This window comes from Cupressus sempervirens, chromosome 9 (genome assembly GCF_028749045.1).
Source record: "Cupressus sempervirens isolate cs-2001-9-10 chromosome 9, ASM2874904v1, whole genome shotgun sequence".
NCBI lineage: Eukaryota > Viridiplantae > Streptophyta > Pinopsida > Cupressales > Cupressaceae > Cupressus > Cupressus sempervirens.
In genome coordinates, this window is record NC_143126.1 from 73,577,697 (window position 1) to 73,605,206 (window position 27,510).

At 31.8% G+C, this 27,510-nt stretch overlaps 1 pseudogene; it reads left to right on the forward strand.

The window, feature by feature from the left end:
* The window catches only part of LOC149537677 (chromatin remodeling protein DDM1-like), a 177,776-nt pseudogene that overhangs the window by 133,780 nt on the left and 16,486 nt on the right, over window positions 1–27,510 (forward strand).

The following is a 27,510-nucleotide window of genomic DNA, read 5'->3' on the forward strand; positions in this document are numbered from 1 at the left end:
GAGTCAGAGTAAGTATGTGAAGTCTATGTTGGACAGGTTCAACATGGCATATTGTAGACCACTATGTGTTCCTATTCCTGTGGGGACAAAGTTATCTGTAGATGATTGTCCAAAATCTCCTAGTGAGGTGGAGGACATGAGTAGAGTACCTTATGCTAGTGTAGTTGGTAGTCTTATGTATGCTATGGTCTGTACTAGACCAGACATTGCCCAAGTAGTGGGAGTCTTGAGTTGATTTATGGCTAATCCTAGATGGATACATTGGGATGCAGTTAAGTGAGTATTCAGATATTTAAGAGGTACATCAGATTACTCCATATGTTATCATGGTAACTCTTCTGGATCTTAGCATTCAGTTTGTGTTCATGGGTTTGTGGACTCAGATTGGGTAGGTGATATTGACTGCAGGAGATCCACCAATGCTTATGTGTTCACTATGTTTGGTGGTGCCATCAGTTGGATGAGCAAGCAACAACCTGTGGTTGCTTTGTCCACTACAGAAGCTAAGTACATGGCTACTACTCATGCTTGTAAGGAAGCCAGTTGGCTTAAGAGATTATTTTTTGATGTTGGTGTTGATGTAGAACAGATTACTATTTGGTGTGACAGTCAAAGTGCTATTTGCCTTGCGAAGAATCCAACTTTCCATGCTAGAACGAAGCACATTGATATGCAATCACTTTGTGAGACATGTGGTGGAAGATGGAAAGGTAAATTTGGAAAAGGTAGATACTGTGAAGAATGTTGCAGATGCATTAACAAAACCAGTGGGCACTGAGAAGTTCAGATGGTGTTCAGAGTCTATGGGCCTTTTGGCCTATAGCGGTTAGTTCTTGTTATGTTCATGTTGCTCTTACAAGGTGTTTGACAAGTGGGAGAATGTTAAGAATAAGGTACCTCAACCTTGTATAATTCCTATTCTTATTATTTGTTTTGTAAAATGTATTTCTTGCAAATAATGTTGATGTGTTGACATCTTGAATTGTGTGTAAGGAGATCATGACTAAAACAGTTATGATGGATTCCTATGACACGTAAGAGCTATGTTAGGAAGATTCAATGATAGGTGAAGACATGTGGCAACTAAGATATTTGAGTACTGTACACTCTACCCCAAAAACTTTATTGGGGTTCCTATTTTCTCAGAGAATGGTAAAACCCTAATATGGTTTACCTTTGGGAGTAGCCCTAAAGTGAAGCGCATGTTATAAGCATTTTTAGGGTTGCGAAGAGAAGAGATGAAAAAAAAGTTTTATTGTTGGTATTGCGAGTAGCTACTGGAGTCTTCTATTGTTGATGTTGAACTTGCATTGCAAGTGTATTATAACCTTGTGTTGAAGATAATACATTGTGCAGGTTCTGAAGGGGTGGGGTTATTTTACCGAAAGGTTTTTCCTCACCGGAAAATCCTTGTGTTATGTGTTCCTTTCTCTGTCTATTTTTTATATGCATGGTTGGCTGCAATATTGTTGTTTACATGATACTGAATCTGTAAGTGTAGAAGATTTTAATAGGATTTGCACCATACTTCTCTTAAGAGATTAGTGTAGGAAGCTATTTCTGCACCTGAGTTTCCTTACACTTTCATCCCATCCATGCATTTGGACATTTGATTCCATTTATTTATTTTATGTCATCCTATCATATATCAATTTGTTCATTAACCATTTCATTATTTTTTGTCATCCTCTTATATATATTACATCCGTAGACATTTCATTCAATTTCATTCCATCATTTGTCATTTTGTTCCTTAGAAATTCCATTCCCTTTCTCATTTAACCATTTCATCGCATTACATCTCATCACATTTCATTTCTTTACCTCTCATGTTATCACATCTCATTTCATTTCATTTCACTACTCATTTCATTGCATATCATGTTATCACATCTCATTACATTTTCATTACATCTCATTTCACTTCATTCTTCAATTTCATTTCATTTGATAACATATCATGTTATATCACATGTCATTACATTTCATCTCATTTCAATGCCCATTTCATTACATATCATGTTATCACATCTCATTAAATTTTCATTAGATTTCATCTCATTTCAATACCTATTTCATTTCATTTAATTACATATCATGTCATCACATCTCATTACATTTCATCTCATTTCATTACCCATTTCATTTCATTATGTTATATATCGTGTTCATTTCATTTCATTACATTAAATTTCATTTCATCACCCATTTCATTCCATTACATTTAATATCATGATATCCCCTTCGATTTCATTTCATTTTCATTTCATTACCTATTTCCATTCATTACTTGTCATATATCATTTCATTCATTATCTAACATGTCCTTTCATTTTAATTTCATTATATATCATATGTCATTTCATTCATTATACATTTCATCTCATTTCATTTCTATTCTATTCCATTTCATCCATCATATTTTTTTCACATTTCATTACATTAACCACAACATTCATATTATTACAATTTATCTTTCATTTATATTACAACTCATTTTCTCACATCAAGTTACCTCTTGTTCTATTTCATTATATTACATTTCATTATCTCATTTCATTCACTTTCATTACATCACATTCTATCTTACCACGTTTCATTTCATTACATTCATTTTACCAAATCACATTTTCATTACATCATCAATAACATAACATCTATTCTTACTCATGATCCATCTACATTAATCATTCACATATATATACACATCCACATCCACTGCTACCATAACCATCAAATAAAACCCATCACATGCATGCATAAGTTCATGATATAACAAGTACACACATCTGAACATTGATAAACTCGGATATCTCATAAAGAAAAATAACAATCAAACAATGTGTCCAAAGGTCAAAATCACATGAATAATAGATAAATTGCAAGAACATCAAATGATCACATAACATGAAAGTCCATAAATCATGGATCAACTAAGTACATCAGCATAAGTGTCCAATGAACATCAAAGGGATAATCATACATAATGAAGAGTGAGACCATAGTACATAATCCACACTCATCCCTGTGAAGGTGCCTGCTTTGATGGCCCCTACTCACTTGGGGTATCTATGTCCTCTCGAGGTGCCTACCCTATTGCATCTATCATCGGTACTACACTGACCACCTAACTCATTAATGCACCATCTATACTCAGTGTTGGTGGTGGTGGTGGTCCTAGAGTCATCACTGCTATAAATCTCTATAAAGTACTCAATGCCTCACCCATCCGAGCCTCCATGGCACTCATCCATGCCTCCAAATATGACAATCCTCCTGGCCTCTTGGGTGGTGGTTGTGCCTTTGGCAGTACCTACTATTATCCATGTGGTTGTGCACCTAGTGGATCTCTAATAGGACCCTATACCCATAGCCTCTAGCAATAAACAAACTGCACATCCTCTGGCAGCCTAGCCCTCACCTATTCCACTCTAGCCCACTCTGCTCCTCTGTCCTGCTGGCCAACCATAGCTTTGCCAATCATCCCTCCTCTCATCCATGTACCACCTTGACTACAGACACTAATAACCCTACCTCCACTCATTAGTCCCTGTGCCAAGCCTCGTGCCACTCCCCTTTGTGGTAGTACCATGGCTACTTGATCTCACATCCCTCATGCTCTACCCATTCTAACTCTGGCATATCATCTCCCTCTATCTCTCCTTGAACCACCCTCATCATCGTCATCCTCTCCCCCACTTGACAACTCATCAATCCCTAGAATCAGCTCTATTAGATCTATGTATCCAGGGAAAGGATGATCTTGAAACCAATGTGCATAATCTCCCTCCATCCCCACATCTGCCACCCCATCTTGCAAGGCCCATGGCTATAGTTTGTCTATCATTTGTAAAAATACCTCCAGATAGGCCTCACACTCTAGAGTTAGCCCCCACACTGCTCCCTCTGACTGAACCTGGGCATAAAGTGTAGTCCCCTATGGCATGTTTTTTCATCAACCAAACTACCTCACCACTTGCCTGAAGAAAAACCATTCTGTCATAGATAGAGTCTAACCAAGAAAATACCTCAGGCTAAAGAAATACACCATCTCATCATAATCCTCTGCCCACAGCTCTATGAACTTGTATGGTCTCCATACGACCTCATCAATATCATCTAGAATCCAACACCAATATTTTGTCTTACCCAAATAGGGCTGCATGATTAGACTAGAATAAGTATACATATATGGCATTTCCTGTGGCTGCTATTGTACACACACTAGATGAGTAATGGGAAAATGCTCCCATGTCCATATCTATAACAAAATGACCCTTGGTGATAGTGATGAGGCTCCCAAATATACAACCTAGTGTAAATCATGATATAAATATGCCAAAATATAGCTACCCCATGCAAATCTCTATGGCTCATCAATCATCTCCTGTATCAACTGGTGCCATCCAACTGGACACCCTTGCCCTTAGTGATCTGGCAATAGAAACCCTCTTATCAATCTTGCCAAAATTGTCAGTAATGCTTCATACTATAGCAACTGGAACCAAGACACGCTATCATCACCAATACTGTCACCTCTGAACAAATCTCAGAATATAACCTTGTCAATAGTTTGATCATAATAAACCAAATCCCCTACAGTCAAGATCTGAAGAATCCTATAGATATCCTCACAAGTCATTGTCATCTCCCCCATTGGTAAATGAAATGTGTTGTGGTCTAATTTCCACTGCTTGGCCATAGTTTTTAGTGATCCCCTATTCACTTGGAATTGGGGCATCTAGAATAGGGGCATCTATAATAAATATGTGAAGCCACACCTATCTATCACTTGCCTATCTATGTCAGACAATCGGCCTATTGCCTCTAATGGCCACAAATAGAGTCCTCGTACCATGAGCTTTTGCCCACACACCTTTTATTCATTAAAGAAACACAATGCATTAGTTTTCATCATAAAGTGATCATCAGCCATCAATCTCATATCTCTATCTCACTACCTAGCTACTAGTTTTATCTTTGACCTATTGTTCGTCCTTCTCTATCCTGAGTTAGACTAGTTTATCTTCCCTACTCTATATCCTAAGTTGGGGCATCATCTATCTCTTATCAGATTGATACTATGAAATCATTGCATGAATCACTGGCTACTATTGTTACTCGCTATGACCATCCCTAGATGATAGACTAAGAATCTAGTCTTTTGCAATATCTTAGGCTCAATAGAGGACCTACACCTAGTTTTTGCCCTCTGATAATCTTTCACCATTTCCTAGATATATGTGCTAACAAATCAGTTGAATGCATTACAAAATTCAAATGCACTACTATATCATTCAAAGATGCCATTTTATATCTCATATGAGCTATAAGATATATATGCATTAATGAAATAGTCATACACACTATTTGATCATTCAGAAGTGCTATTTACTTTAAATGCACTAACACATGTCTACAAGTGCTACATGACCTCTAGTATGTGCTATACTACATATATGTGCTAATATACTTTACATAAGCACTATTCCATGGATTGAAAGCATTATTCTATTTAGATGCACTAAAATATACTGCATGTGTACTATCGAACATCACATATGTGCTAAAAGATTCATGTGTGCCATTAAACATTGTATATGCGCTTTAGAAACTATTATATGCGCTAAGTTACTCAACTCCTACGGTTATGTATGCATTGAACTGCACCACATATGTGCTATAAGCCTACCAAAATGCTCTAAAGAAATGAAAATGCGCTAAAAGAATGTTCAAATGTGCTAAACTATTAAAATCACCACATTTACCCTAAAAATCCACACAAAACATCCAAAACACAAGTAAAAATACCAAATATTAAATGTAGAGCATCTCAACGACTTACTGGGGTACCGTAGTTTGTTGGAGCTTATACCAATGACCCCTCTTAAGTCTATGCTCTCTTAATGAAACCACCATCCTCATTGAATCAGAGCTCCAAATCACCAAATGTAAAAGGAAAAAGTGACAATGACAAGGGTAAAAGGTCTTTTTGACCTATTTAACCCCCCCCCCCCCCCCCAAGTGGCATTTATATCACCTTTTCAAATTATTTACCCCCTATTGGCATCTTTTTGGTAACCAAAATTGAATGGGGTATTGTATCAAACCAACTTAATTACCTTTTTCCACTAACCTCCCAACATTTCAAAAATAAAATTAGAACCTACTCAACTTTTACAGTTCCATATTTTTCTTCCAATTTCATTTTTGAGGGGGTAGTATATCTGTATTAAATTAGGGCATCCAAGTTGGGGCATCAAAATTTTTGAAAAACATCAAAAACATCCTACCCTAGCTATTTTTTTATTTTTTTTCAAATGTCAAGCCTACCAAAACCAGGGGATCGAAACAAAAATATTGCAACACCAAATCAACATTGCAATCAAATCATCAAATCAATGATAATCAAATCATCAATTCAACAACTATCAAATCATCAAATCAATGACAATCAAATCATCAAATCAACGACAATAAAGACATCAAATCATCAACGATTAGACATCAAATCATTAATGAATAGATATCCAATCACCAGAATTAGACCTAAACATTGAAAATCAAGACTGTCTTTGAACTAATATGCTTCACATATTAACTCAAAGAGGGGTATTTTTAGACATCCAAAAATTGGCAAAGACTTAAATCACGTAGTTCTGATCAGTCAGTGCAAATTAAAGAGAAAAATAAGAAAAGACACAACAAACTTGCAAATCAAAAATCACATCAGTTCATTAATTATCTATCAAATCGACAAGACCTAAATTAACTTTACAAGAGGAGATAAACAATTCAAATTCATTAAAATGAAATTCAAAAAAAGGAGGAAGAAAAAGACAAAGTGTTGAGAGTAAATTACACATTTATTAAATCAATAAAATCATTTATCCTCACAAAATGGAAAATCTCTCATTTTCATTTTAAAAGAATTAAAAATATCCTCAATTATGCTCAAAACCAAGTCTGTTGGGCTCTACCTCCTAGTCTCTTATGAGATATTTTCAATTTCACTTTCACCCCAATCAAAGGTGAAAATCTAAATTCTTACCCCAACCCCTTCTGAAATCCTATAAATAGGAAGGAAATCTAAGAAGCAAGGGACCCTAGTCCTAGACATCTGCACTATAGGCATATTTTGATTCATCATTTTAGCATTCTAATTGTAGCATTTTCATAGCATTTTAGCTGTATTTTGTGTTATTTAGCATCATTTATTACTTGTTAATTCATTGCATATTCAACTTAAAAGAGTATAATCTACATTTCAATTATAGATCTTGCATGTATCCATCGTAGATCTGCATTTTAAGCACTCTCCCATTCTAGAATTGTCACTAAGATGCTGGTCTGAGAGTTATTTTAGCAGTTGTAGTTACGAAAACATGAGATGATCATAGAGAGTACATTCTAATGATGATATCTTGGGTTAGGTCTAGTTCGTCATCAATCCATTTACATCCTACACTAAGGTTTCATGAATACGTGTTCACATAGAGTATAGTAAGAAATTACAAAACACTAAAATGTTGGTCAATTGAGTCAAGGGCAAAACATATACCAACAAGACAATAATAATTTCCATTTTTTTTCATGAAAAGAACAAGATTCGACTGGCTTGTCTAATAAATTAAGAAAATAATGATCTGAAATTTGGTTAGTAAGTAAATTATTTATAAAATTTTATTGAACCATAATTATTTTAATCAAATAATAAGAACTTCCAATTACTAAATTTTCAATAATTTTTTGTTTTGTTTTTTAAAGTATTTAATTCCTAAATAATAAGAAAATAAATTATAAATTTGTGTTTTCATTGACTGATATTTTTACATTTAATCATTTTCATAAATTCATAAATATATAATATTTATAACAATTTTTAATAAACAAGTTATTGTAATCTAGCTGATAGGCTATTACCTGGGAAAATCCTAGTTTGACCATTAAGTCATCCTGACAATTGGTCTGATGGAGGGACTTCCCTAGCCCCCACCCTTGGAATGCCAATGAGTTGTGTATAGGAATGGCCTTTACAACAACTTTTCTATTCCATGATATTCCACAACGCTACTATAGCATCCTTGCCATCGAGTTTCTCTCGTCCATGTAGACTACTGGATCCACCTCAGACATGAAGGCGGTTGGCAAAAATTACTACCCTGACCAAGATATATAAAGGATGTGTGGGGCATATATTTAGCACACTCATATTTACAGTGCAAGAGTTATTTTGGGGAAGAAATTACAACATTAGATATTTGACAATAGAAAGAGAAAATGGAAATTCTTCTCTGGGAAGAAATTTTAATAAGGGTAATACCATCATTGCAACCTTTTAGTGCATCAAAGCTTTCTTCCTTGCATAGATGGTTTGCATTGCTAATTTCTTTTCTCTAAAATTTAATGTCATGTTTTGTTTGATAATGTTGTAGGGGAAGAAATTGGTAGCAAAAATGAGGAGGAATTGGATGACGTAGATCTTCAAGCTCAAAGAATTCACTGTAATGATGATCTCTACCAGCAAGGGTTTCTTTTAGCAAAACTCAAGTGCAAGGGTTTCTTTTAGTAAAACTCTTAGTGGGTGTTCTATATATTTGGGCTACCTTAATACATCATGGTAACATGTAATGATTATTAACTTATGTTGTTTTGATGATCTACTTACACATGATGTATCCTAAACTTTAAATACCAGTTCTATGGACAAAACTATTGAAATGAACATAGTATTTAAATGCCCATAATAAGTGCAAGTAGTTCAAAGTTTCATTCATTGAAACCTCATCAAATTCAATTACACACGCATCCCACAACTAGAACTTGAAACCAAGAAAGTTGTCATCAAATTTTTGGATCCTACTTCGTAAGAAACACTTTTTTAAAAATCTAATTGAGAATATATAATTTACTAAAGTTGGCAAGAGGACAACATTTTGAGCTAGAAGAAAAGGTGAACATTTATAATTCGATAGATTATTTAGGAGGCCCAATATCTATTGACAACAACATTACTAGAGATTATGTAGTAGAGCTTCGTGGAGGTCGACAATATAATAGATTTTTCTTGAACTCCTTTGATTAATGAAGAGGATATTCCAAATACGGAGAGAAAACCTAAATTATGTTATCAGAAAATAGATCAAAACCAATGTCAAACCAAAGGACATCAATCAATCTTTAGAATTGTCATCCAAAACCTAGAAAAGCCAAAGTTCAAAGACTTAAAATCAATATCACTAGATACAAATCTTATAGAACCTTTGAATTTTTTCTATCAAAACATGAGTCATAATCGATCAACCCCATATTCCATTAAATTTTAAGAATCTTCTCTTTCTAGCAAGAGTAGCATATCTGGAAAAGGATGCCTTCAATATGAGCTACAATGATCAAGTAATGACAAATACAATAACATAAAATTTACCTTTATTTTTGCTCAGTTTTGTCTTATATTGATGAATCTTGTCATATTAATGAGTATTCATGCAGGTTTCTCACACCTCCTCATAGTCCTAAATGTGTTTCTTTGTCATCAAATTCTTCTAGTGGTAGCGGGTGTTGACCATCTCTTGTGGTTGGCAAAATTATGCATTCTTAAATAAGTTTCACCAAAAAAAGGTGGTGGAAAACTTGGCATATGATATATGACATGAGGCAATTTTAAAAGGTTTTACAAACATGGCATATTTGAATTAAGAAAAATTGAAAGGAATTATGACTATTGTTTTTTATTGTAATGATATTAAAGGAAATCTTAAAACACTAACGTTGTTAGTATGTGCTCTTAAATGCACATCTGCATGTCTTGCCAAGTGTTGAATTTATGTGGTAGACTTGAAATGATATTAAAACATGATTTTATTTGTGGGCACTTTGAAAAGCACATTATTTTTAAAACCATATGGTTTCTATTATGAAATGTTTGTTTTGATGTTCTCTCTACAAGACTGTAAATAAATTTTGCCTAAATACTGGATACATTTTTGGCCGCGAATATAGATGTTGTGAAGTCTTCTATGACAAGTCTTTTGAAATGTTTGTAGAAAGTTTTGTTTTAGCACTGCAAGTTTTCCAACTTGAAAAGAATAGGTTTCATACTATGAAATATTCTGTTGCTATTTGTATATACTCTTTTTTTCTCCTTCCTGTGCATGCTCGAGATGAATAATGGAGCTTTTCTTCAAATAGAAAAAGGGTTTTTGAGGTAGATGCATAAGGGTTTTTAGAAATGGAGGTAAATAAAATAAAGGTAGTTTTAGGTATGTCATTCCAATGCTGTTGTTGTATATTCATTCTTTTTGTAAAAAAAAAATTAAGATTTTTTAAAAGCAAAAAAAGATTCAAAATTTCTTTTTTGAGTTTTAATTTTTTAGAAAAAATGAAGTTTGAAATTTCTTTAGAAAAGAAATACGGTCATTTTTGTTTAAAAGGGCATAAATATGAGTTTCAATTTCCTTCTTCAGTTTTGTAAAACACAATCAGGGGTTTCAAAGAATTTTGTTTCAATGAAATATATGGAAGTTCCTTTTATAAATCTAGTGTCATTCCTTTATAAGGAAATCCTTCAGTTTTAGTACGGAAAAAGATTTTGAAGTAAAGTATGACAAAGACTAGATAATAGATTGAAGAGATTTCATTTTGTTTGAAAAAGAAAATTTTTTGAAGAATTTTTATTTATTTCAAATGGCATTGGTAAAGGAATATAGAAAGAATCTAATAGTTTTCAAAGACAAAATCTTTTGTACAAACTTAGTATTTTAGTTTCTTCAAGATATAAAAGGGTCTCGACCCTAAAAATGTCAATTATTTTGAAAGATTCTTTCATTTGTTGAAAAAGAAATTCCTTGAGGGTTTGAAATATGAAACCTTACCTACACAGTTTGAAGTTTATATGATTGAACATGGATAAATTTGAAGTTTAACTAACTTAAGTTGTTTTCTTAATAGCATTTCATAAAAGGGGTTTTGTAAAATGACCCTAACTAGTTCAATTAGTTCTATAAATGATTCATTTTGAAATTCATCTCTATATATAGAGAACATTGTAAAATCTAAAAGAAAGATGTGTGTGAAAAAGGCATTGAAAGAGACACATATACATTTGTAAAAGATTTGAAAAGAGTTGTATTTAAAAGCTATATTATAAGCTTGTATATATGTATAGATGCAACATACACATTTGTATGTGTATATGAGATTTTAAGAATAGCAAGAGATTGAAAGGGTTGAACATCCTAAGTAGTTCTCGCTACTAGTTGTAAAGGAATTGAAGCAATAAAGATTACAGCTTCACGGAGTGGTTTTTCTCCCTATGATGAATCCCATTTGAGGAATTTTGAGAGTTTCCCACTCGGCAAAATACGTGTCTCTATACTTTGTGAATTGGTCTTTCTTTCTATTCATGGTGAATGCTTTTAATTTCCAGCACTATTTTATATTTATCTATGAATGGTTAAAGGATTGAAATTACTATGTTTGAATTAAATATAAATATACATAGTTCTGATTCACCTCCCTTCTCAAAACTCTAACACTTCCAAAAAGTGGTATCAGAGCATAGGATTCCTTTTAGGAATTTTTCTAGGGATATTATTTGGAAGTTATGGCACAAGCTGAAGGAGCTTCCCTTAATAGGGCTCCGGTGTTTGATGGAAATGATTATGTTTTCTAGAAAGTAATGATGGAAGCCATTATACACTCTTTAGATGTAAGAATGTGGGATATTGTTACTACATAGTATACTATCCCACAAATAGTCCCTACTGATGCAAATGATAGAATAACACTTGAGTTGGATAAAAAGGCAAAATATGCCCTTCTTTGTGGTCTCACAAAAGATGTTTTGGCTAAAGTTGTCTATTGCAAGTCAGCAAATTAAATTTGGGTCAAACTTGAAACAATCTATCAAGCAGATAAAAAAGTAAAAGAATCTAAACTACCAACTCTCAAAATACAGTTTGATAATCTAAAAATGAATGAAGATGAAACCACTGCAACATACTTCTTAAGAATTGATAAAGTAGTAAATGCTAGAAAGGGTCTAGGTGAATAGATAGAAGAATGTGATATAGTTTCAAATGCCATTAAGTTAGTATTACCTAAATTTGAAACTAAAATATCTACGTTAAGAGAAAAGAAAAGCTTTTCAAAAATGACCCTGCATCAATTACAAGGAACTCTAATTGCATATGAAATGAGGATTAGCAGTCAAGCTAGTTCCTCATAAAAAGAAACAACTTTTGAGGATGAAAAACATGATGAGAGTGATTTGGACCTAACAAATGCTTTAGAAGAATTTTTGGTTAGAAGAATGCGAAAGAAGTACAAAGGAAAACCTAAATGTTTTAGCTGTGGTCAGTTAGGACATTTTGCTACAAAATATCCAAATGTTGAACTAGAAGATTGCGATGAGAAAACTGAAAAGTTTTCTAAGAAGAAACCTTAGAATCAAAAAAAAAGATTCAAGGATTTAAAAAAGAAAAGTCTTCTATCTAAAGAAGATTCAAATGAAGAATCTAGTGATACTGATGAGGAAGGGGAAAGAATTTTCTTGGCTAAAATAGTCCGTGACCCTAAACCTAAAACTAGTGAATCTGAATCTTCATCTGATTCAGATAAATAAATAGATCTTGAAGAAAAACTTCTAACATCTTCTTAGGAACTTAAAAGATTAAAGAAGTTAATTTCAAATCATGAAATTGAAAATCAAAAACTTCAAGAAGAAGTAAAAGAAGTAAATATGATTATGGAAAATCAAAAATTCTTACTTGAGGAAAAGGATAAGAAATTGATTGCTTTGCAAAGCTCATCCAAAGAATCTTCAAATCAGAAAACCAAATTCTTCTTCAATGGTTATTGTTTCAACTATAATTTTTTTGAATACAAGGCTATTTTCTATGAAAACATCATAAATCAAGATAAAAGAAAAATTATCAGGTGCTTTAGATTTTTTCACTATGGTCATTATGCAAATCAATGCAAATTGAATTTAAGACCTAAATAGACCTGGAAGCAAGTAAAGACAATTGAAATTTTTTTAATTGTTGAAACAACCCTATTTGCTTGAAAACTTGCAATGTGGGTCTTTGATAGTGGTTCCTCACACCATATGATCAGGTGTAAAAGAAAATTCAAAACCATGGAAGATTTTGATGGAGGGTTTGTACGATTTGATGATAATTTAGGAGCCTATATAATAGGAAGAGGCTCAATAATTATAAACAAGAATACACCAATTCATGATGTATACTTTGTTGAAGGTTTAAAACATAACCTTTTGAGTGTTAGTCAGATTTGTGATAGTGGGTACTCTATTTCCTTTAATGCAAAAGAATGCTATATCAAAAATGGAAGAGATAGAGTCATTGCAAGTGGGTTAAGAATAAGTGGACATCTTTATAAACTAATTGATTCTACTATTCAAGAAACTTCATTGGTTACTACTTGTCTTATGAGTCAAGTAGAAGAGAATTGGTCATAGCACAAGAGATTGGGATATCTAAAATTTGATAATCTTGCTAGAATTAATAAGAACAAAAAGGTCAAAGAACTACCACAAATCACCAAACCAACAAATATTTGTGAAGAATGTGTTAAAGGAAAACAAATGAGAGTAACTTTTAAAACAAAAGAATACTCATCAAATAGACCACTTAAGTTGGTACATATTGATATGTGTGGTCCAACTAAAAATGCTTCATTAAAAGGTGAAAAATATTTCATGTTGTTCATAGATGATTATTCAAGGATGGTTTGGGTAACATTTTTGAAACATAAATCACAAGCTTTTGACCATTTTAAATTTTTTAGAAAAATGGTAAAAAGAGAGACTGATTTAAAACTAAAATGTTTAAGATCAAATAGGGGAGGAGAATTCACCTCTCAAGAATTCATTGAGTATTGTGAAAAATGTGGCATAAAAAGAAAATACTCTATTGGTAGGACACCACAGCAAAATGGTGTTGTAGAAAGAAAAAATAGAATTGTAAAAGAAATGGCTAGGACCATGCTTAATGAAGCAAAACCTCCTGATAAGTTCTAGAAAGAAGTTGTTCATACAGTTGTCTACATCCTAAATAGAGCACAAATCAGAGTTAGAATAGCTTATACTCCATATGAATTATGGAATGGAAAAATAGAAAATGTCAAGAATTTCAAGATTTTTTGATGTAAATGTTTTATCAAAAAGAATGATGATTCTCTAGAGAACTTCAAATAAAGATTTGGTGAAGAGATTTTTCTTGGGTACTCCACACATAGCAAAGCTTGTAAATCCTATAATAAAAGGCTAAACAAAATTGTAGAAACCATAAATGTAATATTTGATGAAAAATTTGTGTGCAATAATGACAAAGAAGATCATGAAGATTCATGTTTTCATAAATCAGAAACTTTACATGATGAACATCTTGGAAATGATAAAATTGAACTTGTGGATGAAATTGAACCAAAAAATTGCTGAAGTCCCAAAATAACAAGTGTTGCTTCAAGAATAAAAAATTCTTCTAAAATAATAGCTAAGAGACATCCTAAGTCTCAAGTTATTAGAGATGTAGAAAAGGGAATTTTAACTAGAAGAAAAGCCAAAATAGGTGAACAAGTGAACATTGCTAAACATTTTTGCTTGATATCATATTTTGAACCAAAGAATGTTGTTGAAGCTCTATCAAATTCTTGTTGGCAAAATACTATGTAGGAAGAAATAAATCAAATAGAGAAAAAAAAAGACTTGGGAACTTGTTCTTAGATCTAGTGACAAAAATTTCATAGGTGGAAAATGGATATTCCATAACAAACTAAATGAAGATGGCAAAGTGATTAGAAATAAAGTAGATTCGTATACAAAGGTTATGCTCAGCAAGAAGGAATAGATTTTGGTGAAACCTATGCTCCGGTTGCAAGAATGGAATCAATTAGAATCTTTCTTGCATATTTCAGTTATAAAAAAATCATTGTTTACCAAATGGATGTCAAAATTACATTCTTGAATGGGTATCTTGAAGAGGAAGTCTATATGGAATAGCTAGAAGTGTTTAAATAACCTGACAAACCTGATTATGCTTACTAACTCAAAAAGGCTTTATATGGTTTAAAACAAGCACCTAGAGCTTGGTATTCTAGGTTAGATATAAATTTAACTGCAAATGGATTTTCTCATGGAAAGGCAGACGGTACTTTGTATATCAAAGTCACAAATGATGGCATTTTGGCAATAGAAATCTATGTGGATGATATTATTTTTGGGTCTACTAATGATGAATTAACAAAACATTTTTCAAAAATTATGGAGTCTGAGTTTGAAATGTCATTATTGGGTGTGCTCACATTTTTCCTTGATTTGCAAGTCTCATAGCTTGAACATGGACTGTTTCTTTCACAAACAAAATATGCAAAAGAATGTTGAGAAAGTTTAATATGGCTAACTATAAACCAGTAAGTACTCCTATGGAGATAGGCTGCACACTAATAGAGAATGATGACCCACCTTTAGTAAATCAAACTCTTTATAGATTCATGATTGGAAGTTTGCTATATCTTACAACATCTAGACCTAATATAATGCAAGTAGTATGTATGGTGTCAAGATTTCAATCTGATCCAAAGTAATCTCATCTAAGTGCAGTGCATAGAATACTGAAATACATCCAAGGCGCACTTGATTATGGTTTATGGTATCCTCATAGCAATGATTTTACACTTTCTGGTTATACTTATGCAGATTGGGGTGGATCTGATGATAAAAAGAGCACCAGTGGTGCAACCTTCTTTCTTGGTGAGTGTTTAGTTGCTTGGCATAGTAAGAAACATGATTGTGTCATTTTATTTACTTGTGAATCTGAATATGTTGCTTCTACAACATGATGTATTCATTTAGGTATTCAAGTTTTAAAACCTATTTATATCATGTGTGATAACTTGAGTGTTATTCAATTGAGCAAAAATCTAGTGATGCATTCACGCACAAAACATGTGACCATTAAACTTCATTTCTTGAGAGATAAAGTTCTTAATAATGATTTCAAACTGATTTATGTGCCTACTCAAGGACAGGTAGCAAACATTTTTACTAAAGCTCTACCTAGAGAACTATTTGAGTAGTTAAGAACTTGATTGGTAGCTTTCTCTCAATCTATGCTGGTATAAGATTTTTGCTAGTAAACATTCTATGTTAGTTTGCTGCTCCTTTCACAGAAATTGTTCATGAAAAGCAGATGGTCAATTTTTTTGATGCAAAAATTTTGCGGGAGAAAGCATTTGATGATGTTACCAGAACTGTGTTTGATTCAGCATTCGTATGCATGATCATTTTCAACACTATATGATGGTTCTTAGCATTTGATGATTCTTAGTATTTTTTTGTGGTGATGGTTCTCAATATTTGATGATTCTCATTATTTTTTTGTCATTCAACATAGCATGGAATAATCAACTTTTTTTTTAATTCATTATCTTGTATATATGAGTTGAAACTTGTTTTCAAATTTTTATATGTTTCACCTTGTATATATGAGATGGTGAAAATTTTTTCCTCAAAAAATGGGGGAGATTGTTGACCATCTCTCGTGGTTAGCAAAAGGCATTCTTAAATAAGTTTCACCGAGAAAAGGTGGTGGCAAACTTGGCATATGATATATGACATGAGGCAATTTTAAAAGGTTTTGCAAATGTGGCATATTCGTATTAAGAAAAATTGAAAGGACTTATGACTGTTGTTTGTTATGGTAATGATATTAAAGGAAATCGTAAAACACTGACTTTGTCAGTACATGGTCTTAAATGCACATCTGCATGTCTCACCAAGTTTTGAATTTATGTGGCGGACTTGAAATGATATTAAGACATGATTTTCTTTGTGGGCACTTTGAAAAGCATATTATTTTTAAAATGATGTGGTTTCTATTATGAAAGGTTTTTTTTATGTTCTCTTTGCAAGACTGTAAATACATTTGGCATGAATATTGGATAGATTTTTGGCTACGAATACAGATTTTGTGAAGTCTTCTATGATGGGTCTTTTGAAAGGTTTGCAGAAAGTTTTGTTTTGGCACTACAAGTTTTCATGCATGAAAAGAATAGATTTCATACTATGAAATATTCTACCGGTATTTGTATATACTCATTTTTCGCTTCCTGTGCATGCTTGAGATGAATAATGGAGTTTTTCTTCAAATAAAGAAAGGGTTTTTGAGGCAAATGCATAAGGGTTTTTAGAAATTGAGGTAATAAAGGAAAGGCAATTTCAGTTATGTTGTTTCAATGCTATTGTTGTATATTCAATTTTTTTGAAAAAAAAAAGATTAACATTTTTTAAAAGGAAACAAAGATCCAAAATTTATTTTTCCAATTTCAATTTTTTGGAAAAAATGAAGTTTGAAATTTCTTTAAAAAGGAAACACAGTCATTTTTGTTTAAAAGGGCATAAATATGAGTTTTAGTTTCCTTCTTCGGTTTTGTAAAACACAGTCAACGGTTTCAAAGATTTTATTTTCAATGAAATATATGGAAGTTCCTTTTCTAAATCTAGTGTCATTCCCTTATAAAGAAATCGTTCAGTTCTAGTATGGCAAATGATTTCAAAATAAAGTATGGCAAACACTAGATAACAAATTGAAGAGATTTCATTTTTTTTTTTAAAAGAAATTTTGTTGAAGAATTTTCATTTATTTCAAACAACATTGGTAAAGGAATATAGAAAGAATGTAACAGTTTTCAAAGACAAAATCTTATGTACAAACTTAATATTTTAGTTTCTTCAAGATATAAAAGGATTTCGATGCTAAAAATGGCAATTGTTTTGAAAGATTCTTTCATTTGTTGAAAAAGCTCTTCTTTGAGGGTTTGAAATATGTAACCTTACCTACACAATTTGAAGTTTATATGGATAAACATGGACAAATTCAAAGTTTAACTAATTGAAGTTGTTTTCTTAACAATATTTCATAAAAGGGTTTTTGTAAAGTGACCCTAACTAGTTCAGTTAGATCTCTAACTAATTCATTTCAAAATTCATCTCCATATATAGAGAACATTGTAAAATCCAAAAGAGAGATTTGTGTGAAAAAGGCATTGAAAGAGACACATATACATTTGTGAAAGATTTAAAAAGAGTTGTATTTAAAAGCTATAGTATAAGCTTGTATAGATGTATAGATACAACATATACATTTGTATGTGTATATGAGATTGTAAGAATAGCAAAAGATTGAAAGGGTTGAACACCCTGAGTAGTTCTCGCTGTTGATTGTAAAGGAATTGAAGCAATAAAGATTACAACTTCACAGAGTGGTTTTTCTCCCTATGACAAATCCCATTTGAGGAATTTTGAGGGTTTCCCACTTGGCAAAATACGTGTCTCTATACTTTGTGAGTTGGTATTTCTTTCTGTTCATGGTGAATGCTTTTAATTTCCAGCATTGTTTTATATTGAGCTATGAATAGTTAAAGGATTGAAATCACTATTTTGAAATAAATATAAATATATATAGTTCTTATTCACCCCTCCCTCTTAGAACTCTAACACTCCCAACAGCAGGGCATTGAGAGATTATGGTAGTAGTACACAAGTAGAGCTATTTTTATATTGATGGAGATGGAGAAGAAGAATTATTATACCCTTCAAGTATAATGAATCAATTCACATCGTCTAGATGAAGAATGGACAATACTTGTGTGGCATGCACAAGACACAGGTGGAAAGCTGTGATTTTTATATGATTATTTTTATTATAAATCATATTTTTATTGCTTTCAGCTGTACATAATTCTTATTGATTTTTTTTTGTAAATAGAAATATAATTTTACATGAATTACATGGTCTTCTAAGTAGTACAAGGATTATATAACTTTTATTTATCATGAATCAAACACCCCTTGGTGATTTCCTCTTATAGGACCAGGTTCCTTTGTTAATTTGAATTCTCATTGTATCAATTTTTTTACCTATTCTGATAGGACTTTTGTGTTGCCACACTATTCTGTTGTATAAAACATATTATTGTTTGAGCTACTGGAGTCAAGATCAACATTGATTTAGATATTGGATATTGATACACATTACAAAGGATGATATTAATTTAATATTGTGATTAAAGGCCATGTTACACATACATGCATTTTTATTTTATTTCCAGAAGGCACTTTGTATACTTTGAAAATGGCAGTTCTGTAAAGGCTTCGACATAGAGAAACAAGAAAAGCAAGCCTTTATGTGTACCTGACAATGGTGGACCTCTTTGTGGTGAGAGGTTTGACAATCTTGACTAAACCATTTCATTGCAACTAAGGTGATTTGAGTGTCTTTATTAGGTAATCCAACTCCTTCCAAGGAAAAAAATTGTGGGGTCTACTTGCCTGTGGATTTTTTGAGACAATCCAATTGTATTGTTTTCACTATATTTAACTGTATAATTTGAGTGCACTGAACACTCAGATGAGCTGAAAATCTCAAACATCTATAATATTTCAATTTGGAGGTAATGCATATATTAAATAGCTTTGTAGTACCATTTTTGTCCAATTTTAGAAATTTTAGCTCAACAGACTTGGATTAAATATATGCTCTGAATTAGATTTACCAACTTGCTTAAGTCTATGTACAAATATTCCAGACCCTCGAGTGTTTGCAATTCTTAAGGCACTGAAAAAAATTACTCTGTTGAATTTCATTTCTAGGAATTTAGAGCAAATGTGCATCAACAGTGCTCCTGCCTTGGAAACTTTGTTAGTCTCTCAAAATCAAGGATTCAATGAAGCGAATGGTGTACAATTTCTCATTAGATTGTTGAATATTTAGCGAGAATGTACACATTTCAAAATTATCTTATCTACATTGAATTTGGAGATGTATGTGTGAAACATTATAACCCGTTCAGATTATTTTGTTTATCTTTCTATTTTGGGTCTACCATAATGAATTTATTCTATTATAAATCTAACCGATAAGTGGTAAACGTCGTCCATTTATTAATTCTACTTTTCAATTCATTTTTTTTTAGATCGTTGTTGACCTGTTAATTCAAATGTATAAAATGATTTGGAAGGGATGAAATTTGAAGAATTAATCAGTAATGTTACATGATCTAAATAAGCCAGTAGTGTATAAGAGTTCTGATGATATAATGCGGAAAATGTGTGAATCAAAGTTGAGGATTATAAATATAAGGGTTCCTAGCACTCTCACAAAAAATTAAAAACGTAATTGAAGTTGTACCCATGTTTCGTTTGTTCAGATCTCACTTGTGAAATTGTGAAAAACAGACTGATGTTTTTAGTTTAGGGTTCCATTGGTGGCAGATGATATTGACTGTACCAATATACATGCACTTTTTGGTTTCTTAGAAGGCAGTAATAATGCTGGTAATGCTTAAATGGTTTAACTCTATTTACAAAGTTTAAAAAAGAATACGTAATAAAAAGTTTAAAATTGAATCGGTAATCAATGTCGACTAGAATCTTGCACGTGCTAGTTATTTAACTCAGTTTTGACTTATAGTCAAATTGGGTGAAATGTTTTAGACAGCTCGGCTCTTCACCGTCTACAAATAATCAAATGTCTTGACATTCATGTTCAATATTTCTTTGGATGACACACACTCTTTGAACTTGCCAATCTAAAATACTACATCGATTCTTTGAACTGGCGTATTTTACAAAATTGGAAAATTACAAATTGTTTTATCTTATTCATGTTCAAATATCCTAATATTGATTTGATTTTGTTTGATTCTTAGGTAACACTTTTCTCTATGGATCTATTAGACAAATGAATCTGAAATTGTTGATGTAAGTCCAAACATCTTAGCCAACTCTACTCCATCTGATGAAACACCTATTGATAAGTGCACAATATCAATTTTACATTATTGCTCTAAAATTATTCGAGAAATTGAGAACACTGCATTATGCATTGATTATGTTGAAGAGATAGAAATAATGAGGATGAAAGATGTTGCACACAAGGTTAAAGAAACATATAAAAAGGTCATTGCCTTCACAAGTTTTATGGAAGAAGTATATTGTGATCACTTCCATAATAAAGGCCGTAATACTATTCTAATCATTGAAGAATATGTAATATATTTGCACCATTACAATGAAGTGCTCTTTATGCAATTTCCACTTTGTTAGCACATAACTTTTAAATAAGAGTTATTTGAACCATTTATAAACTCTTCAATTGTGATATAAACTACAAGGTTTAACGTATGATTTGTTATGCTTTGTAATTTATAAGCTAATGTTTGCAGAATTTTTTCAACTATTTTGAATCAAATAATTAGTTTGCCTTGAATTCCAAGCTTTGTGTAATAGTTTAGATTTATGATTGTAACTTAAAACATCACCAAACTAACAGTTATTTGAAATATTTAAAACCTCCTAAATTGTATCAATACACTACATGGTTTGACCTATGAAATTTGTTATGTTTTATAATTGATTGCTAATGGTTGTATGACTATTCTAATTTTTTTTAATCAAACAATTCATATGGTTAATTATGAACTATTACATATGTCATTTTAATTATTTTTGCTTCAACTCCAATCCTTATGTAATGGTTTAGATTGATGAATGTGATTTGTGTAAATGCTTTAATAGTATATTCTTAAAAATGATCAATAATTATAGATTTAGTTTATATTTCACATAATAGTATGAAAAAATATTTCAATTTAATTTATATATGTTGTTAAATATATACTCTATTATAAAATATAAAAATAATTTGTAACTAAAATGTAAATGAAAAATCGAATTTGTACTATTGTAAAATGTTATAATTTTACTTACCATTTATGTCTTCAAATTTACACTCAATTATACCTAAATATGCATTTTGTTAGTATAATTATCATATACTATGTTTCCAATTAATTTTTAAAAATTAAAGTATTGTTGAAATACTTTTATTTTTATTCAAACGTATTTCTTTTACCAATGTCCAGAAAATGACAAAAAAAATTTTTGTTTAAATACATTTATTTTTCTTAATATGTATTTCTATTTAGTAATGACCAAAACATTGTCAAAAATCATATATATAGAAATTTTATAGTTATCATACATGTATATCATGTGTGTGGTTGTTACTAGCTTATATATATTTATTCAGATAATGTCTATATTAAATACGTCGATCGATAACTTATTTGAATATAGGTCCTTCGAAAAGATATTGATTGATGTATTTAATATAGATATTATCTGAATAAATATATAAGCTAGTTAGAAAGTCATTTAGAAATGTTGTTGAGTCAAGTTATTGTATAAATTTGCATCTATTATTTAATAACATTAAGCTGGATATTCCTTCTTTCTCTATTTTAAATCTGTTGTTTTATTTTGAATCAAATCCTAGTTTGAATGAATCAAGTTCTAGTTTGAAATAAATTCTTGTTTGAATAGGTTCTCATATCATAGATATAAATGTTAATGTTTTAACTCTGTTTAATGTCAATGGTTTAACTCTGTTTACGAAGTTTAAAAATGAATCGGTAGTCAATATCGACTAGAATCTTGCACGTGCTAGTTATTTAACTTAGTTTTAACTTATAGTCAAATTCGGTGAAAAAAAAGTTTAGACAGCTCAGCTCGTCACCGTCCACAAATGATCAAATGTCACGTTCAATATCTCTTTGAATGACATTCACGTCCAATATTTCTTTGGATGGCATTCACGTTCTTTGAACTTGCGATTGAAATCCAAAATACTATGTCGAATTCTTTCAACTGGTGCGACTAGGAGTACTGGTAAGTCTTGATTCTTGTATATATATATAGAGCCATATTAAGACTATAAACTCTGTCCATTTCACAATTCCGAACAGTCTGGGTAAGTATGCGGAGTGGGTAGGCAGATATATTTTTAACTTTTTATTTAACTTTTTCAACTAGGTGGAACACTTAACCCTAAAAGTGTATTTTTTATTGCCAAATCAGGGGTCCTCGATGAGTGAGATTCACCACTAAATTTTTTCTTGATTATTGTAGACATATGTCTTTATTACAGGAACTTTCTCTAAAACTCTTTGTCCTTTAATATTTTTCTCGAAATGGGATTTGGGCCATTGATTAAGGATCATCCAATTGTTATAAAAATAGGGTTTTTATATGTTATATGATATAATATTAACTTAGCCTCATTTAGCCTTTAAGTCTAATAATTAATTAGGCTATATATAATAATAATAGAATAATAGTTTCTAGGTATGTGTACTTATGCACCTATGGCTTATTAGTTTTGATTTTCTTCACTATTGAAAAATTCACCAAGATTTTATAGAAATTCAATAGAATTGGAAAAAAATCACCAATGAGATTTTTTTTTCCTACTTTTGGAGAAAATTGCCAATATAAAATAAATATTCCCCCTAAAATAATTTTTAATTTGTCAATTTTTTATAAATTTTTACAAAGGAGTGTTTCTTAAAGTTATGCCTACCTACTACAAAAATGTGGCATTCAATAGTTCCACTATCTGGATAGAGCATTGGAAAAAATAGTCAAAGAATCATTAGACAAACAAAGAGAATACATAAACAAGTGAGATGAGAAATAATGGATGAGGAGATAAATCACATATTATCCACTATAGTAAATAGAGTGATAAAAATAGTGGGATAAATGACTTGAAAAACTAAAGATAAATTTCTACAAAAGGTACAACATGACAAACTCACTCACTTGGAAAAGTAAAGGAAGAAGAAAAAGGACAATTTGAGAAGATGAACACAAAAAAACCCCAGATTAGTTTCTAGCATTCACATGGATATATTTTTCAATGGGGCTAAGACCTAAAATAGATCATAATTCTATAGTAAAAGAAAATCATCAAATGAGAGTAGTAGAAACCTCCAAAGAAACTATGACAAATGAATTCATGACAGAGAACAAAGCAGCAAACCAAGGTATTAAAGAAGATGAATTCATTCAATATTTTTCAATAGAGGAACAAAATAAAATTGTAGAATATCAGCTACTTGATGATGTTGGTGAATACCATGTTAGAGCTATTATTTTGGTTTTATGACAGCAATATCAATAGAACTAAATTTTTATAAATAGGAAAAAATAAAGTTTAAAAAGAGGGTCTCAAAAATTGAAACAATAAGGGGTAAGAGAAAAATATGGAAGGAAACACATAGTGGCACAAGAGATCCACTGTCACAAGAATAGATGAAGTCCAGATTGAAAACATTATAGAAAGCATAATACTATTCAAAAACTTGAAGCATAATAGTCAATACATTAGCAACAAAATGGGTTCAATACGAGCTTACAATTCTTGATCATAATCTGAATTAACACTTGTTGAAACTATTTTGAACTTAAAGTATCATAACTATGAAGTTGAAGAAGTTGGTACTTGATTCTATCCAAGAGTTCACTAGTTTTTAATTCATCTTTGACATCTTTCTACAAATGAGAATGTAAAAAAATAATCTAAAATAATTTCAGAGTAAAATCAAAGTTTTTTTTTTTGTTTGTGTCAAAGGAATTTAATTTTATGATGTGCTAACTTTGACCCAGAAATAGAACAATAAAGGTTGAAAAATTCCAATGCATTTAAAATCTCTTCCTCAGAGTTTTGTATAAACATAACATGCTATCATCCACACAATGGAAGGAGTTGCAAATTTGGATAATGGTCTTGCATCATGATGAGACCACCGATTTAATGATACATTGACTTTTTTCTTATTATCCTAAATACAACTAGAGACATTGAAGATGGGTTGGTTAGGTGGTAGTGAAAAAACAACAAATTAGGGTTGTGTCAACCTAACACATAATCTTAAAGTGGTTCTGGACTTTATATCAAAAAGTTGTAAGATAATATTCTATAGAAAACTGAATGTAGTTTGTAAACTACTAAGCTTTATCTGGAGAAAAATATATTTGATTGGTCAAAATTTTGGATTTTAATATAGTATTACAAAAAAATTGGGGCGAAAATATAAAGTAGGTGTATGTCTGACCATCTTAATCAAAATTAAATGATAATATTTTTTAGTATAATTATAGATATAAAAAGTAGACTCATGCCTGGATGTGACACATATTTTTGGGTATTTTTATTCCAAATGAATAATTAAATATAAATTTTCTACTATAACTTTTTCAGAATAAAAGAAACTCCCATGTCTGACCACCTTAACTAATTGAAAACTTTACCAAATTAAAATTATTATTTTTTCTTATACTAGGAAAAGCATAGAATGTGATGACACCTTTGGATTTAAAAAATGTTATACCATTTGGAAGTTATAGATACTTTTCAATCAGTATGTCAATTAGCACTTTACAATCATCTTCATTGAAAATTAACTAATAAATAGTTATTGAACTCAGAATTTGGCAGCAATTATATCGATGGAATCTTGAGAGTGTTATAAAAAATCCCTTTTTGTTTCATTGAATTTTGATAAAATAATACTGTCAAATGGCTACTTGAAGTTTGAATGTCAATGAAACCCTTCTCAAACATGTTTTTTGAGTTGACCAAATAGGTTTGGCAAATACCAAGCCTAACCATATACCTGATTTCAAATCGGCTATCCGATTACAGATCAGATAGTTGATATAAAATCAGGTACCCAAAAAGTCCAAATTTTTAATTGCCAAAAATTTGAGGGAAACCACCCACATTGTAAATTTTGGAGGGAAATGACCCATATTAGAGGGAAACAAAAATTTGGAAAGTGTGGGCATTATTATTATTACATATGATTATGATTATTTTTATTAACTATTATTATATATGATTATATTTATTATTATATGTAGTAATATTATATTATTATTATACATAGTAATATGTATGATTATTATGATTATTATTATTAAATATAACATAGTTATATATAATTATTATTATAACTAAATATAATATAGTAATATATATGATAAATATTATTATTAAATATAATATCTAGTAATATATTATTATTACATTAAAATATACAGTACTATATAATTGTTATATTAATATATACAATATTATATTATTATTATTAAATATAATATTGTCATGAAATGCAATGAAAGGGGGCATAGGTTAACCTATGATCACTCTCGACACATTCCATCACAACATATGTCCCTAGGGCTCGTAGTTACCCCTTTTGATGCATTTCCAATAAGTCCCTAGGGGCCCTACGGTCCTTAGGGACATATGTTGTCATGAAATGTGTCAAGAGGGGTCATAGGTTAACCTATCACCTATTTCACTGCACTTGAACCAACATATGTAGTCATAACATGCATTAACAGAGGTCATAGGTTAACCTATGACCCATTTCAACTCATTTGAACCAACCAAATATATCCCTAGGGGCGCTAGAGCCCCTAGGGATATATGTTGTCATGAAATTCATCAAGAGAGGTCATAGGTTAACCTACGACCACTATCGATGCATTCAAACCAACCAAATGCCTCCATAGGGGCCCTCGGGCCCCTAGGGATATATATGTTGACATGAAATGCATCGATAGAGGTCAGGCATCATAGGTTAACCTATGACCCCTCTCTATGCATTCGAACCAACCAAATGGGTCCCTAGGGGCGTAAGGGCCCCTAAGGACATATGTTGTAACTAAATGCATCAAGAAGGACCCCTCTCGATGCATTTGAACCAACCAAATGCATCCCTACGGGTCCTAGAGCCCCTAGGGACATAGGTTGTCATGAAATGCATCGAGAGGGGTCATAGGAAAATCTGACCCCTCTCGATGCATTCAAACCACCCAAATGGGTCCCTAAGTCCCATAGAAAAATATGTTGTCATGAAATTCATCGAGAGGGGTCATAGGTTAATCTATGACCCCTCTCAAGGCATTCGAACCAATCAAATGCATCCCTAGGGGCCCTAGGGGCCCTAGAGAAATATTTTGTCATAAAATGCATTGAGGGGGGTCATAGGTTAATCTATGACCCCTCTCGACACATTTGAACCAACCAAATGTGTCCCTAGGGGTCTTAGGGATGCTAAGGACATACATTGTCATGAAATGCATCGAGAGAATCTATGACCCCTCTTGGTGCATTCGAACCAACCAAATGAATCTCAAGGGCTCCTAGGGCCCCTAGGGACATATGTTATCATGAGTTACATCCCTCTCAATGCATTCAAAACAATGAAATGCATCCCTATAGGTCCTAGGGTCCCTAGGCACATATGTTGTCATGAAATGTATCCAAAGGGGTCATAGGTCAACCTATGAGCCCTCTTGATGTATTAGAACCAACCAAATGTGACGCTAGGGTTGTCATGATATATGTCGAGAGGGGCCATAGGTTAAACTATGACCCCTCTTAATGGATTCAAACCAACCAAATCTGTCCATACAAGTGCTAGGGCCATTAGGGACATATGTTGTCATGAAATGCATCCAGAGGGGTCATAGATAAACTTATGACCCCTCGCAATGCATTCAAACAAACCAAATGTGTCCTTAGGGGCCCTAGGGCCTCTATTGACATATGTTGTCATCAAATATGTTGAGAG